General features: G+C 41.6%; 1 protein-coding gene across 19 annotated transcripts in view; it reads right to left on the reverse strand.

Annotated features, from left to right (window-relative positions):
• mbnl1 (muscleblind-like splicing regulator 1) overlaps positions 1-12512 on the reverse strand; it is a 47816-nt gene that overhangs the window by 12779 nt on the left and 22525 nt on the right. The gene's annotated exons all lie outside the window — the stretch shown is intronic.

The following is a 12512-nucleotide window of genomic DNA, read 5'->3' on the forward strand; positions in this document are numbered from 1 at the left end:
GAGGTGGAGAGAGAAAGAGCAGGATGTAAGGGAGTTGGGGAGAGCAGAGAGACAAAGAGAGGGGGGGTAATGAAGGGAAGGAGGAAAAGGGAGACAAAGATGGACACAAAGATGGAGGGAGAAGTGGAGGAGTGGAATCAGGTAGGGGATTAGCAGAGAAGATGGAGATGGAGATGGAGAGAGGGGAAAAAAAGAGGAGTGGGGAGGGAGAGAGAAAGAAACAAGGTCAGATTTCACAGACCCAGCAGTATGCAGGGCTCACTGACTGAGGCTTGATGACGCTTACGGTGGTCCCTGCCTCAGATATTCCTGGCTCCCCTGTTGCCGCCACAGTTGTCTTTTCAATTACCTCCGATCATTTAATCCGCTGCTACGTTACTCCTCACCCACCAGTAGGGTAGCCCACTCAGGCCCAGGGGTAGTCCTGCTACTGGGTGTGCCCTTCTACTCCAGCAGCCTCATCTGGGTTGTTTCCTCTGCTCTCATTTGTTCAATCTGTCCCTCCCTCCTTTTTCTCTTTCTTGCTCTGTTTTCCCTCTCTCTTTCCCTCTCCCCCTTCATCTCCACCTTCTCCTCCCCCCTCTCCTTCTCATCCCTCTCTCTTTCCCTGCAGCAGAGCTTGTCAGTTGATGGGTGTCACCTCAGCAGGGACTGTGTGAGTTGGGAACACTGGCAGCTTTTAATAGCAGCCCGCCACTGACCTGCTTTCACCCGCGAGAACCTGGGGCACTGGTGCCCTCGGGAGGATGTGCGTGTGTGTGTGTGCGTGTGTGTCTGTGTGTGTGTGTGTTTGTTGAGGGGGAGGGTGCTGCTATTTCTGCCAAGCCCAAATGGAGGAGCCCCCTGCCTGGCCTGCCCTGTTTGTCTGTCTGTGAGTCTCTCAGTTCTACCCGTCCCAGAACACTGGACACACAAGACAAACGCAAACTGCCATACAAGACATACAAGCATGCAAGCACACACACACACACACTCACACACTGTGTATATATAGACATATGTGTGTGTGTAAGTGTGTGTGTGTGTGTGTGTGTGTGTGTGTGTGTGTGTGTGTGTGTGTGTGTTTGTGTGTGCATGTGTGTGTGTGTGTGTGTGTGTGTGTGTGTGTTTGTGTGTGCGTGTGTGTGTGTTTGTGTGTGTGTGAGTGGCGTCCCTGTGCTTCATCATCTACACCAGAAATTTCAGAAGTTTAAAAGTAGACTACTTTGTTTCCTTTAAAAGCCACTAGAGTGTAATTCTCTGTGTCTCCAATATCACTTCAGATGAAAAGAGCACTTGGCTGGAAGGAGTCTAGAGAGAGAGGGAGGGAGAGAGAGAGAGAAAAGGAGAGGGAGAAAGAGAGAAAAAGAGAGAGAAAGCAAGAGAGATAGTACACCTAGAAGCAGCAGGCAGTTCAGCCCCCACAGTGTGATAAAGAGCAGGTCTTAAACCTTTGTGAATGACTGCAGTCTGGTGGAGGTGCTTTATGAATCTACCATTACTGCACACACAGCTGACACATACCACACACACACACACACACACACACACACACACACACACACACACACACACACACACACACACACACACACACACACACACACACACACACACACACACACACACACACACACACACACACAACCACACACACACACACACACACACACACACACATATACACACACTGCACCCATCAGCACCTCTCAATATCACTCAGCCTTTGGAGACCAGTTCAAGGCAGGGCTAAAGAAATATAAGTGTCTTTGGATTTCGCACAAAGACAAACCTTCACACACATCTGTCTGAGACCAGGATTCACACACTATAACAGGTGTAGTGCAACACTACATATATTACCAAGGTATAATTTAACTGCGAATGTGTATGTTGTAAAACTACATTTCCCACTCCCCTTATTCCCTTAGGATTTGCATTTAAGATCTTACCGTTAACATGTCACTGTTTTGTGTAGTTAATTAAACTAATGTACCATTTTACAATTGACAAAGTACTAAAGTCTAATGCCCTGCATGGCTCCGGTTATAATTACATGCGTCTACCTAGTACAGTCCCTGAGCCAAGCCATTGATCTCTGTTAAATCAAAGCATTTCAATTTAATGCTGGGCCTCTTGTCGTTACAGCTACAGCCACACTACAGCCATATTTTACTATGGGTGCAGTTCTGTTGCAGTAACTGACGATATGCAAAGAGTAGGACTGTTGCCAAGTACTGTGGGCAATACGTAATATTTTGCTTGACACAGATATGCTTTCCAAATCACATTTATGCACTCAAGCATCTGATTTTGAGTGTAATGGTATGAGCTTGCAGTGGCATGCGATGATTAAAGAGATTGTGTAGGAGAGTTGAGGGACACAGTGAGAGGTTATTTTTTCAGGCTCTATTCTCACTGGGAAGTGTTCTGTGATGGCAGAGGATGACAGGTCAATGGTCAAGGTCAATGACACTTTATGACACGGTCAGTGTAACCTTTGCGGGTGTTAGGATTGGTTTTGACATTCCATATGCAGTCAGTGCTGTCATCGTTTCCATCCATATTTCTGACACATATCATTATGGGTGCCTTCAAGATTGGTTAATTTGATCAATGACCATATTAAAAAAAACAATTACCATATCATATAAGTATCAGTGTATTATCAATGGGATAATGGAGAACATGGCATTGTATTAAAATGCACTTTAAGTATAAAGTACACCACTGTACTTCCGTAATTTTATTAATTTGCTATTTAGCTTTGCAATTGCAATTTATTTCAACCTCAGTTTGTCAATATACTTGATACTCAAAATACATCAAAATACATCTACAGTATATGGACATGGACTCTATAATGTTTAGTGAGGCACGGAGGGCTGAGTAACGGAGCTGAGTTAGTCTATAAAGACGGCAGGTGTTGAAATGCCTAGGAGGGCCGACAGCCCAGGGGGCAGAGGACACTGGGACATGTGAGGTCCTCCGGCAACCCAGGCCTAGCAGACTGAGTGACTCAAGTGACCTCAGTGGCAGCAATGAGAGAGAGAGAGAGGGAGGGAGGAAGGGAGGGAAATGGAAGGAGAGAAGGAGAGGGCGAGAGGGAGGGAGCGAGAAGGAGGGAGGGAGAGGGAGAGAGAAAGATGGCAAAGGCCTTGACGCAAGTGGGCATGAGAGAGGCATGTTGAAATAGGATCTCATGGAGCTCGGTCAAGAGGTGCAGAGAAAGTGTGAATATGTGTGTGTGTGTGTGTGTGTGTGTGTGTGTGTGTGTGTGTGTGTGTGTGTGTGTGTGTGTGTGTGTGTGTGTGTGTGTGTGTGTGTGCGGTGTGTGTGTGTGTGTGTGTGTGTGTGTGTGTGTGTGTGTGTGTGTGTGTGTCTGTGAGAGGGAGAGGGGAGGGGGTGGAGTCATGTTGCTGTTACCTCAGCTGACCCCTCTCTCTCACTCTCTCTGGCTGTCACACACACACACACAATCACACACATACACACACATACACACACACACACACACACACACACACACACACACACACACACACACACACACACACACACACACACACACACACACACTCTCACACACACCTACACACACACCTACACACACACACACAGCCCCCACTGTCCCCACTGCCCCCCTTCTCTGGCTTTCCAACTGAGTTGCCGAGGGCTCACCTGACAATGGGCGAAGCCCATGCTGAGACATGCACACACCCTTCACTTAGAGCTCAGCTCGCACACTCTACTGCTGAGTCACCCAGATTTAGATTCTAGAACATTCTGAGGAGATGGCAGGTGAGGGCGCCTCAATGGGACGCACACAGGACGCCTCCGCCACAGGAAACGCCTGGGCAACTGCAACATGAACTAACAAGCTAGGGGCTTGGTTGAGCCAAGCAGGTCCATTCGTTCGCAATAAGGTTGTGTCAGTGAAATTCAAGACGCTGCAGGAAAAGCCATTAGCAGCAGTCACCCCTAGCTTTCAGAAGTAACACACACACACACACACACACACACACACACACAGACACACACACACACACACACACACACACACACGCACGCACGCACGCATGCACACACACACACACACACACGCACGCACACACACTCACACACACACACAGACACACACACACACACACACACACACACACACACACACACACACACGCACACACACACACACACACACACACACACACACACACACACAGACATACTGAGCAAGATGACAGACAGAACAGCTTGTGAGCAATAGATAGAAAGATGGACAGTGAGAGAGAGAGAGAGAGAAAGAGAGAGAGTTAGACAGACAAACAGAAACAGACGAATCGAAGCACACATTCTGACAGGTCAAAGAAGAGGAACTGTGACAGCAGACAGACAGAGAGAATGAAATTTGAATAGGAGAGACATAGCAGAAAGACAAAATCAGAGATATAGAAGATGGAAAAAGAGAAAGGGAGAGAGGTAGCACAGCAAGAGATAGAAGGAAAGAAAGAAAAGCAAGAGATTGACAAAGATAGAAGAGAGAAAAGCAAGAAAAAAATAGGGAAAGAAAAATAGAGAGAGCAGACTGATAGTCCCTCACATGATGTTTTTGGTGCGTCGTCAGTCTCGCACAGGCCTGTGCAGCGTAGCGCCTGCATCCACCCAGCTGCTGAGCAGCCCATTGTGTTTCCTAAGCGCCTAGCAACTGCGGAATTCCTGGAATCCAGATTCCCTGATCTCATCCAGACACACCACACCTTGTGCTCACACTTAAAGACATAATGCTCTCTTTCATTCCTTCCTAATAGAATAATGTGGTAAAAATATAGGGAAGATCTATTGATCAATTTTAGATACCATTAGGTCTCATCCTTCATGTTCATGTCACTCACTCTGGTTCAAACTGTCACACACTCCTTTAACACTCCATTTCTGCTGGGAACAGATAAACTAACGATGATGGCTTTCTGCTAATCTCCTGAAACTACCAATTGATGGCCACATGTCTCTTAAGCCTGGCCCTTTGGACAGAGTCTAAAAAGACCACATCCTTTGTTTACAGACCCCCCCCCCCCCCCCCCCCCCAGCCCCTGGATCCCTATCATTACATTTTGGGACCAGTCCCCAGTGGTTTGGCCCTGCTGCAGCAGCATGATGTAAGTAGGCAGTGTTTGGGAAGTCTGACCAAGATGGAGCTCATACCTCCGGCTGTGAGCCCATAATGAGCTCTGAGAGTTCCCTAGTTCTCACCACGAACAATCTATAATAATAATCCTCCGTAAAATATACTATAAATAAGCACTGCATATTGTACAACAGTTTAACCAAGTACAACTAGTGCAAACCATGCCAATTAATACTCGCACGTAATACAGTTTACACATACCGAGTATGCCCACAGCAAAAGCATGTGTACTATTTAAAATCGAGGACACATAGGCACGCACACATAGCCATTTAATTCATAGTTCTATCCACTCACTCTTATGTAGTCATTACAGAAAATGTGGGTAACACTTTATAATAACTACACACAATTCATCATTTATTAAGCATTTATTAACTATTAGGAAATGGTTTGTTCACCATTAGTTATTTATTGTTCATACATAACGTATCATTAGTAAAGCATTTCTTCACACATTTATAAATGGTTTGTTCATAGTCAATGAGCCCTCTAAAAAACTATCAAATAATGGTTTGTTCATAATTAGTTATTTATTGTTCATACATAACGTATCATTAGTGAAGCATTTCTTCACACAGTTATAAATGTTTTGTTCATAGTAAATAAGCCTTTTAAAAAACTATTAGATAATGGTTTGTTCTCCATTAGTTATTTATTGTTCATACATAATGTATCATTAGTAAAGCATTTGTACACACAATCATTAATGGCTTGTTCATAGTAAGTAATGCTGTCCAAAATTACGCTAAGTAATTTAACCATTATTATCTAGGTACTTAGGAATGTATAAGGCCGGTTAAATCCTGGAAGTTGATGATTAACAGACTATCTAGACCTACATTTGTTCATGCCTTAAATAAAATGTTATGATTTAGAAATAGGCCTCAACTAATAGCTGGGGAGTTAATACATATGTTACAAATACTTACCAATTAGGTTATCCATGATTAATTCAGGAGTTACTGCTGGTTAGTAAAGTATATTATGTGAGCCCATCTAAAGTGAGCACTTTCTATGCTTTACAAAGCATTTAAAAATAAGTTGCAAACATCACCTGGACACAAACATGTTTCTATTTGGACATGCCTCCAGAAATATGCCTACGGATAGTTAGTGCTACTGCATCTTTAACAAGCAGTTAACAACACTTCAATTCATGATTAAATCATAAGTTACTACTGATGCGTTGACTACATGGTGTGAGCCCATCTAAAGTGAGGACTTGCTATGCTTTGCAAAGCATTTATAAATGGTTGCAAACAGAACCTGGACACAAACATGTATTATTCTATTTGGACATGCCTTCAGAAATATGCCTACGGATAGTAAGTGTTACTGCATCTTTAACAAGCACTTAACAACACTTCAATTCATGATTAACTCATGCGTTACTACTGATTAGTTGACTACATGGTGTGAGCCCATCTAAAGTGAGGACTTGCTATGCTTTACAAGGCATTTATTAATGAGTGGCAAAAGCTAGCAGATACCAAAGAGACACTAGTAAAAGTAGTATTATTTTAAGAAAAGGGAAAGAAATGCCAAAGTGATGAAAACGTACAAATATTTATTTAAAACTAAATATGCACACAAGTTGAAAATCATCACTTAAAATAATGAAACTGTTGAGTTCAAGTAATGCTTATATTTAGACATAAAAGCTTTACGCAGACATCAATAAAACTTTTGGAAAGAAATTATGAGATTCGGACTGGAAAGGCTTTTCGTATATCCTTGAACAACCGTCCAATTGGCCGATCATCAGGGTGACCGGAGCCAAAAAGTCAATAATTTTATCCGGATCATGGCACCATTGTAACAAGTCCTGCGTTGCGTTCTGTGTGAGTCTGTTTGCTGGGCAAGAAATGGCCACGCACTGAAGTTCTGATGCCTTGTTCCAGCAAAGTGGAGCTCCTTACACTGAACACATTAACATACAATGTAAAAATGACTAAACTGTGTGAGTAAGGAACTGTATAGGTTCTGATGCAGATATGGTGGTGTCACCCTGGTGTGTCTGTAAGAACACCTCTGGAGTCGGAATGCAGTCTTTAGGGGGTTTATGCAGCTATTGTAGGCAGCACAGCAATACACAGGACTCAGGCATATTCAGTGAACTCAATGATCTTTGCATTTGTGTTTGTGGTCTATCAAAAGGAAATAAAGTACAAATTATACATTAGTGTGCATAAATAACGTTAACATAAAGGCTTAATATGACACACAGCAAATAGTGGTGATAACTATGTCATTATACTGCCATCTACTGGTCATTTAAATCGGTTTTATTAACCTACAATTACAACTATAATGCCATTAACGTGCAATCTTACGGCAGGAATAGAAAACTCACTTATGTTACAAATAATAATACAAGAAAGCTTATACGTATTACACAGGTCTAACATACTCACTAACATTAATAACAGTTCAACTAAACTTCGTTTAGAGTAGCCAGGCATACAGCTAACATCTCCACATATTAACTAACACTAACATTAGCTTCTTACTAAACTAACGTCTTTACAATACAGAATTATCGCATACATTTATATAACAGGAAAAAAAAAAAAAGACCTACGGTTCGCCAGTGACGCACAAACATGTCTGAAAGGAATGTGAAACTTCAATCAGTTAAGGGCGCTGACCTTTCTAACATACGAGACAGTCTGTAACATGAAGTCCTCAAACACAATGGATATTAGCCTGTTAGCAGAGGGAAAACGTATGCTAGACCTCATGGCATATGACAAACAAGATACATGCTGCATTAAATATCACATCGTATGTAGCACATGTTGCAGTTCACAATCTATGAGTATATTCACCGCTGTGTCATCATTATACCATATCTTTGTGGGTTTATCACTTATAAATACGTTTAGTATAGCATACGTACCTCTTTTCAGATCAGCAGCAAGTTCAAACTGAAGTCTTAAAGGAGATGCCAGTTTAACCACGTTGTTTAAAGGGGCAATACAAGCTCAGCGTGTTTAAATAACAAGATTAAGTACGTGAAATTCCATTGCCCTTTTAAGAAACGTGGTTAAGCTGGCATCTCCTTTAAGACTTCAGTTTGAAATTGCTGCTGATCTGAAAAGAGGTACGTATGCTATACTAAACGTATTTATAAGTGATAAACCCACAAAGATATGGTATAATGATGACACAGCGGTGAATATACTCATAGATTGTGAACTGCAACATGTGCTACATACGATGTGATATTTAATGCAGCATGTATCTTGTTTGTCATATGCCATGAGGTCTAGCATACGTTTTCCCTCTGCTAACAGGCTAATATCCATTGTGTTTGAGGACTTCATGTTACAGACTGTCTCGTATGTTAGAAAGGTCAGAGCCCTTAACTGATTAAAGTTTCATATTCCTTTTAGACATGTTTGTGCGTCACTGGCGAACCGTAGGTCTGTTTTTTCCTGTTATATAAATGTATGCGATAATTCTGTACTGTAAAGACATTAGTTTAGTAAGCAGCTAATATGTTAGTGTTAGTTAATATGTGGAGATGTTAGCTGTATGCCTGGCTACTCTAAACGAAGTTTAGTTGAACTGTTATTAATGTTAGTGAGTATGTTAGACCTGTGTAATATGTATAAGCTTTCTTGTATTATTATTTGTAACATAAGTGAGTTTTCTATTCCTGCCGTAAGGTTGCACGGTAATAGCATTAAAGTTGTAATTGTAGGTTAATAAAACCGATTTTTAGATGACAGTATAATGACATAGTTATCACCACTATTTGCTGTGTGTCTGAGATATGTATATATTAAGCCTTTATGTTAACGTTATTTATGCATACTAATGTATAATTTGTACTTTATTTCCTTTTGATAGACCACAAACACAAATGCAAAGATCATTGAGTTCACTGAATATGCCTGAGTCCTGTGTATTGCTGTGCTGCCTACAATAGCTACATAAACCCCCTAAAGACTGCATTCCGACTCCAGAGGTGTTCTTACAGACACACCAGGGTGACACCACCATATCTGCATCAGAACCTATACAGTTCCTTACTCACACAGTTTAGTCATTTTTACATTGTATGTTAATGTGTTCAGTGTAAGGAGCTCCACTTTGCTGGAACAAGGCATCAGAACTTCAGTGCGTGGCCATTTCTTGCCCAGCAAACAGACTCAAACAGAACGCAACGCAGGACTTGTTACTATGGTGCCATGATCCGGATAAAATGATTGACTTTTTGGCTCCGGTCACCCTGATGATCGGCCACTTGGACGGTTGTTCAAGGATATACGAAAAGCCTTTCCAGTCCGAATCTCATAATTTCTTTCCAAAAGTTTTATTGATGTCTGCGTAAAGCTTTTATGTCTAAATATAAGCATTACTTGAACTCAACAGTTTCATTATTTTAAGTGATGATTTTCAACTTGTGTGCATATTTAGTTTTAAATAAATATTTGTACGTTTTCATCACTTTGGCATTTCTTTCCCTTTTCTTAAAATAATACTACTTTTACTAGTGTCTCTTTGGTATCTGCTAGCTTTTGCCACTCATTAATAAATGCCTTGTAAAGCATAGCAAGTCCTCACTTTAGATGGGCTCACACCATGTAGTCAACTAATCAGTAGTAACGCATGAGTTAATCATGAATTGAAGTGTTGTTAAGTGCTTGTTAAAGATGCAGTAAAACTAACTATCCGTAGGCATATTTCTGAAGGCATGTCCAAATTGAATAATACATGTTTGTGTCCAGGTTCTGTTTGCAACCATTTATAAATGCTTTGCAAAGCATAGCAAGTCCTCACTTTAGATGGGCTCACACCATGTAGTCAACGCATCAGTAGTAACTTATGATTTAATCATGAATTGAAGTGTTGTTAACTGCTTGTTAAAGATGCAGTAGCACTAACTATCCGTAGGCATATTTCTGGAGGCATGTCCAAATAGAATAATACATGTTTGTGTCCAGGTGATGTTTGCAACTTATTTTTAAATGCTTTGTAAAGCATAGAAAGTGCTCACTTTAGATGGGCTCACATAATATACTTTACTAACCAGCAGTAACTCTTGAATTAATCATGGATAACCTAATTGGTAAGTATTTGTAACATATGTATTAACGCCCCAGCTATTAGTTGAGGCCTATTTCTAAATCATAACATTTTATTTAAGGCATGAACAGATGTAGGTGTAGATAGTCTGTTAATCATCAACTTCCAGGTTTTAACCGGCCTTATACATTCCTAAGTACCTAGATAATAATTGTAAAATTACTAAGCGTAATGTTACTATGAACAAGCCATTAATGAGTGTGTGTACAAATGCTTTACTAATGATACATTATGTATGAACAATAAATAACTAATGGTGAACAAACCATTATTTAATATTTTTTTAGAAGGCTTATTTACTATGAACAAACCATTTATAACTGTGTGAAGAAATGCTTTACTAATGATACGTTATGTATGAACAATAAATAACTAATTATGAACAAACCATTATTTAATAGTTTTTTAGAAGGCTCATTGACTATGAACAAACCATTTATAACTGTGTGAAGAAATGCTTTACTAATGATACATTATGTATGAACAATAAATAACTAATGGTGAACAAACCATTACCTAATAGTTAACAAATGCTTAATAAATGATGAATTGTGTGTAGTTATTATAAAGTGTTACCAAAATGTGAACTGGTGAACTGTGGTAATTGCTTTGAACTGATGATGAATGTGGCTAAAACACAGCTGGCCTGGCAAACACGAGATGCTTTGAGAAAGGCCATGCAAATCGAAAAAAGTTTCTGTTCCTCTATCACTCAAAAAATACCTCTGAGATCAACCGAGACGCCCAAAAAAAAGAGGAGAAAAAAACTGTCAGTTTCTAATATAACTCTCCCTGAGCCCCTCCTCCACCACTGACACATATCTGAAATGGTAAAAATAAATTGGGGTCTGTGATCACTGAGAAGGGTCCGCAATGCTTTCGCTAGCCACAGACTCCCTTTGGAGGCTGAGTCTTAACTGTTCTAGCTCTATAGCTATACACAACATCTCTCGGAACAAAAAAAACCATCTGGCAAGTCTGAGCATTTGAAAGAAAAAAAAGCCAGGGCCCTTCTTTCAGGCAAAATATATAAAATATAGAAGTGCAGGGGTTCATGTGTTTGGAAGTATAACATCATAGATCAGTGTAGAGTTTCCCAGCTCATACCGTAAAGGTGAAATTGAACTCCTGTAGGCTGGGAAATCTGATCCTGGATCAGTATGAGATGATGGGAGAAAAATTACACTAGTACTTCCTGCTCTCTGCTGCGTCACAGATAAAACGACCAGAAAGTCAGATACAGGCATCTAGTCATCAAAATGATCTAGGAGCTCATGTTTCAACCTCTCAAAGCATGGAGGAGATTTGCCTGGTCTAGCCTAGACCACCAGTGGCAAGGTCAAGATCAGCCAACCAGAAGTCTAAGAGAAAAGGATATTCTAACCTCTACTTCCTGTGCTAGTCTCTAATACAGGTTCACTGTCTCATTCCACACGCTTTTAAAACACATCAGTCTCAGTTCTCCTGAGAGTCTCAATAGCATCTCAGTGCCGAGCTCGCCACAGGCTCCTGTTTGACCTGCCAGCTGCAGCGTCTCCGTGGCAGCAGATAACACCTCCGGAGGGAGCGGACACACCTGGCCCCGGAGAGAGAGCAGAGTGTGTTTAGCGATGGATTAAGAGAGCTCACCAGCTGCGGAGCACAGAAATGTGGTGAGGGACCATGGCAACTTCTAAAAGTCTAATCTGGAAAGTGGTGGAGAGGGACCCCCATGGCCTGAACGCCATCCTTCAGTAGTGACGCAGTGAATGGCAAGAGGGGAGCAGGGGTAAGAGCTGGGAGCGGTATGGGCAGGGGCAGGACTGTCTGTCAGCAGTGTGGGTGAATTTAGAGAGAGAGAGAGAGAGAGAGAGAGAGAGAGAGAGGGCCGCCTATCCCTGCAGTAAATGCAGCTGCACAAAGCACAGATCTCCCTCTCTCTCCCTCTCTGACACCATCTCTCTCTCTCTCTACATCAACTTGGCAAATAATTGACTCACCTTTTCCCAAAGCGTGCTGGAAGGGGCTTTAGAGTTCCACTTCCTGTCAGTCTCTGAGGCCGCTGAGTCACGCTTGCACTCAGACGGACAGGAAGTTGTCAACAAGACAGGAAATGGGGCCCAGCCTGGCCTGGACCACACTGGGCATAAATCACACGGATGTGACTGTCTAAACACACAAACACACACGCACATGATGTGGACTGTATGAAAAAAAAAAATCCTTATTCTCCCTGCACTGTGTTTATTTGACACCATTTTCACACAACACT

The sequence above is a fragment of the Sprattus sprattus genome (assembly GCF_963457725.1).
Source record: "Sprattus sprattus genome assembly, chromosome: 4".
Classification (NCBI taxonomy): Eukaryota; Metazoa; Chordata; class Actinopteri; order Clupeiformes; family Clupeidae; genus Sprattus; species Sprattus sprattus.